This window comes from Carex rostrata, chromosome 11 (assembly GCF_964058835.1).
Source record: "Carex rostrata chromosome 11, lpCarRost1.2, whole genome shotgun sequence".
Classification (NCBI taxonomy): Eukaryota; Viridiplantae; Streptophyta; class Magnoliopsida; order Poales; family Cyperaceae; genus Carex; species Carex rostrata.
The window spans coordinates 7,695,523-7,701,522 of NC_135928.1; positions in this window are offsets into that span (position 1 = coordinate 7,695,523).

A 6,000-nucleotide genomic window follows, 5' to 3' on the forward strand; every position below is an offset into this window, starting at 1 on the left:
CTGCAAGGCACAAGACTCAGCACCAAACGGTTTATGTGCCAAACAGAGAGGGTTTTCATCCATCGAACAAGGCTTTGGATAGAGCCACAGTAGTACACATTGGCCCCAACGTCAACAAACAAACTCTGTCGCGCAGGTTAGACACCACTCTGGCTGCTCAGCTTGGTCACCACCCAGGGGCTTTTGAAGTCGGGCAACTTGACACGGCATCAGCCGACTGCATAGTGATTTTCCCAACACAAGACCTCCGAAACCATGCTGTGTAGAATTTTTGCTATTGATTTTAATGCCTACGTGCAACTGGCCGAGTTGAAAAAAAAAGCCAAGGCATGGTTTATAACCCACTAGAACACAAAGCACGTATTTGCATCACCGATGTTCCTCCACACGGCTGTAACATAGATGATATTGACCATCTCTTATCTGGAATTGGCCATGTAATTAAAATGGCGCCGGTTTTCAAGAATGGGAATTACCACTCTATACGTGTCATGATAGCAACCAAGAACCCGCTACTTATACCAAAAACTCTTTTAATGTAACAAAATCCATATGTGAAGCTAGTTTATTTAAAACTAGAAGGGTGGTTGTACACTCTGAGTGTTTCCCTACTTAATGGAGGTGGAGACAGCCGGATTGACAATCCACAGCAAGATGGGGCACGCGGGCCGACATACAACTAGCGTAGACACTCTCTTGATTCAAGTGATTATAGCTCGGTTACTAATGAGTACCAAATGGGGGCTGACTCAACCTATTCAAGGAGGGAGAGAAAGCTCCAACAATGGGGACTGGAGAGTAAGGAAATGGAGGCGCCATCTCAAAACAAAATGGAGATAGGACAAAGTTCGGCACATGAACTAAGGTTTGTGTTGGTAAACAGCAAGCCAAGCAGAAAGGACAAAGAAAATGAGGTAATTTCTGTCTCTTGGGACAAAAAGGAAGTGTCTGACATGGTGATTTTTGGTGTCAAAGTCAGCAAAGAAAAATTTGAAAAAGAGAACAAAGTGCAGGAAAGGACTCCCCATGTGACCGTTACAACAACCTTGGGAAGTGTTTTTCTCCACGCGCAGTACAACAAGTCAAAAGAAATTAAGATATCACTGCTAAAAATAAATAGCAATAACCCCATATGCTATCCAGGAGGCACGAATTGGAATTGCTAGGCTGACCAAGGTAAGAAGGAACCGGTTCTCATTATCGTTTCTAAAAATTTCCTGGAAAACAATTCGGGCCAAGGCCAAATTCAGATTTTACAGGGCCTTTTAGCAACGGGTCCAGCCCAAAATAAAACAGAGAGCCCAGAGAGAATTGAAGGCCAGCAGCTCCTTTCAGATGAAATTTTAGAAGAAATCTCCACAGGTTTTGAAGAACCCAATTCGCCACCAGGCTTTAAGGGGCCACCAAGGTTCAAAGCAGCAGCCTCAATCAGGAGAATCCCACGGCTCCAAAAGAAAAATGATGGTCCTTACATCTCAGCTCTAGACAAAGCATGAGCAGTTCTCGGCTATGGCGGCACCGACTACACCACACCACAGAAGAATAAGAGAAAACTTTCACATGGTAGCGAGACAGAGATGAGTTATTTGCGTTCCTATGACCCACTCACAAGAGAACAAGCGGAAGTTATTTTGGCAACGGCAGGAGTTTTGGTAACTACCGAAATGGAGGCAAGAATCGGTTCCCTGATCAGTGGCGAACTACTGGGGTGTGGCGGAGAAGGTAGCAAAGGACCAATGGTGGTCAATTAGAAAGGAAGACAAACGGCAGCAAGGTTCTTTTATGGAAATGTAATGTGCTTTTAGTTGTTTAATTTATTGTTAATGGAAGATGAAAGATTAGAAAAGGTTAGCAGTAAGGTGGTGTTTTTGTTTTACTTTTATCAAGGCGTGTGGCCTTTGTATCCAGTTATGATGGGAGAAAAAGATGGTGTTAGTAGTACAAAATCTAATGAGGTTAATCACAGCAACCTATTAGATCTTAAATTTATAATTGGGAAGTGGATAGATTAGAAAAGGGTAGCAAGAGGGAGGTGTTTCTGTGTCAAGTTGTTCAAGGTTTGAAACCTTTGTATCTGAAAATGTCAAGGAAAAAGATGAAGTTAGTAGAAAAAACATATGGTCCCAATGTGTTATTTTTTACTGTTTACTAAAAGGAATGATGGTAACTAGGAAAAAAAATGCTACACTTGTGACAAATGAATCAAAACATCACAATTAAATTCATCTCATGGAATGTTTGCGGATTAAATGAAAGGATAAAGAGATTAGCGGTGTGGGAAACATTTTTATTGGAGAAACCCGACCTAATATGTCTATAAGAAACCAAATTAGACACAATAGATCAGAGATTGATTAGACAAATATGCGGACTTAAGCTACAACAATATCAAGCACTAAAGTCGCAAGGGACTAGGGGAGGAATAATTATTGCATGGGTACCCGAAAAGTTCACTCTAATGCAATCGAATGAAAGAGCTTTCAGTTTGAACTTATTATTCAAAAACAATGTGGATGGAACTACTTTTTGGTTCTCTGGAATATACAGACCATCAACATCACAAGAAAGAGGTATGTTCTATGAAGAATTGGCTACGATTCGACCAACTGATGGCACCCCGTGGATAATAGGCGGAGACCTAAACATCACTCTGGATTTTCAAGACAGAAATAGCAACACAGCGGCAGAGATGAGGACAACACTAAATTTTGCAAATTTCATTTCATCCATGGGACTAATAAACACAACACTGCACGGGAGACGCTTTACATGGTCTAACGACAGACAACAACCCCATATGGTAAGGTTAGATAGATTTTTAATCTCTACAGAATGGAACAGGAAATACCCGAATTCAAATAAGATGGCTTTGGCCAACACCTCTTCGGACCACTGTCCTATACTATACACAGCAAGGACAAGTTGGGACAAGTCAAGGATATTCATATTTGAGAATTGCTGGCTAAGGCAGCAACACAGAAATGATCAAGGAGATTTGGCTTGGCACAGCATAGTAGAGCAGCTACACTTGAAGCTAACAAACACTCAAAAATGCATTAAAGAATGGGCAAAAAACAAAATAGGCAACATCAAACAACAGCTTCAAGTATGCAGGGACTACCTCGAATGGATCGACAAAGTCAAAGAAAGAAGAAACCTAACGCAGTTGGAGAAATATATCACGACAATAATCAAAGCAAGATATGTAGATTTAGCACTACCTGAAGAGGACATATGGAGGCAAAGGACATGCACAAAATGGGAATTAGAAGGTGACAAAGGTATGAAATATTTTCACACAATTGCGTCAATAGCAAAGAATCAAAATACCATAGTAGAGATAGAATACTAAGGAGAAATATGCTTCGATCAAGTCTCAAAGGCAAAGGTTTTTTTCGACCATTATGTTGCTCTGGTAGGTACGCAATTGCATCTGACACCACGAATACAATGAGACAATTTATATCCAACGCCAATGGACTCTTCAGATTCAGACAGCTTAGTAGTGCTTATCACAACACAAGAAGTCAAAGACGCCATTGAGCAATGGCCAAATCACAAAAGTCCAGGATCGGACGGTTTCTCAGGCGAATTCTACAATTTTTTTGCCGACATCATAGTGCCAGATCTATGCTCAGTGTTTCAGAACACAACAACAAAAGGAGAACCTCTGACTTCTTTGAACAACTCCTACATTGTATTGTTACAAAAAAATCAGCCCCTAGCATGGTTCAAGATTACCGCCCTATAAGTCTCTTACATGAGGTCCAAAAGATCTTCTCTAAGGTATTAGCAAATCGGCTGCAACACAAGTTACCAAAGTTACTTCATAATGCACAAACAGGCTTCCAAAAAAATAGGCAAATTACAGAGAGTTACATATACGCACAATGCATTCTATATAGAGCAAAAAAGAATAAATTTCCAGTTGCCATTTTCAAAGTTGATTTTGTGAAAGCTTTTGATACGGTAAGTTGGGAATTCATGGCAGAGGTCATGAGGCATCAAGGTCTCCCAACCGCGTGGATATTTTGGGTACAACACATAGTTCTGGCAGGATCTTCACAAATCACGATAAACGGCCTACTCGGGAAAAAGATCAAGCTAAAGCGCGGGGTCAGGCAAGGGGACCCCCTTTCATCGCTTTTATTCATTATGGCAATTGATTTCCTCGCTCGCTACGCACATAAGCTCACAGATATACAGGCTTTGAGAATGCCTTTCCAAGAAATGACCCCATGCCTACTTTATGTCGATGATGCACTTTTCTTTGTGAAACCAGAAATTCAGCAACTACAAGCACTACAGATTATGCTTGTGGTATTTGAAAAAATATCAGGGCTATCTGTAAACCTGGCTAAGTCGGAGTTACTGGTCTCTCAAGGAGCTCAAGAAGATAATCAGGATTTAGCAAATATCCTTGGATCCAAATTAGGTAGTTTTTCCTTTACATATCTCAGCCTCCCATTATCAAACAAAAGATTACCAAGATCAACATTTCTACCTTTGATCCAAAGAATGAGCTCACCTCTTGCTGGTTGCGCCACAAAGCATCTCTCCATTGCAGGTAGGATAGTGTTGATCAATGCGGTACTAACATCCATACCGACATATTACATGACATGTCTCAAGATGCCCAAGTAGGTAATCAACAAGATGGATAAGATACAAAGAAGGTTACTATGGCATGGAGTCTCACCAGAACAAAAGAAAATGAGCTTAATAAACTGGAATATAGTATGCATGCCAAAAGAACATGGAGGACTCGGAATCATGGATTTGGAAATTTTCAATCAAGCACTCCTTCTCAAGTGGGTTTGACAATGGGGTAGACCAGAAAAGACTTTATGGAAACCATCCATACAACACTGCTTAACGCCGCAAACATTACTGCCAGACGTACCGCTCTTCACGAAAGAAACAAAGACCTTTGTAAAATTTTGTTGCATGTCTTTTCAATACAAACTAGGTAATGGACGAAAAATCCTTCTTTGGCATCACAATTGGGGCAATCGTATACTAAAATTTGAACTGCAAAACTTATTTACACATGCTGGGGGTTTCGATATCACCCTAGCTGAGGCTAAACAAGCCAACGCCCTGCAAGAATTATTCGCACATAGACTAACAGACAAGGCATGCGAAGAATTAGAAGTCTTAGAACACCATTTGTCACACGTAACACTGAGTCAGTTGGAGGAAGATGGAATTCAATGGCAATGGTTAGACACAGGGGTATATACAATCAAGAGTGCATATCAAAGGTTGAAGGATGAGCCGAGAATACAAACACCAATTCACAGAATTTGGAAACTGCACGTACCTCCACGAATGAAGGTATTTGGATGATTGTTGATAAGGAATAAATTACCCACGGTTGACAATCTTTAAAAGAGAGGATTTCAAATAGTCAGTAGATGCGTCTTATGTAAAGCGAATCAAGAAACATCAAAGCATTTGTTCAACCACTGCCCTTTCTCAAAAGCACTACATGAAGAGATAGCAAGGATAATACTCGAAGAAATGGTAAATGCAAGCATGTCAAAAATCAAGGTCTTAACAAAAAGCAAGAGTGTCGGTTCGACAGAAGTCGGTTGTATTAATGACACATTTTATCTTATGGCGCGAAAGATGTGCTCGAACATTTACAAAAAGAAGCAAAGATATTGAAGAACTCAAGAGTGAAGTCCTTTGGCAGATGATTTTTTTTGAAGGAAGATGGCACATGCCAACAACAACGACAACAAATTAGCATAAATAATTTCAATTGTTTTTCTTTACTGTTCCTTCTAGTTTATGTTTGTTTTTTATTTTTCTTACTGTTTTTATTTACTTTAAGCTCAAATGTATTTGAGCTATACTGTGTTTTTTATTACTTGTTACAAATCTCTTGTAACATACATTTTATCAATGAAATTATGGGCTTGATCCATATTTTTCTTCAAAAAAAATTTCATTATCGATAAGTTTTACTTCCAACATTTTCATTGATGGATATAT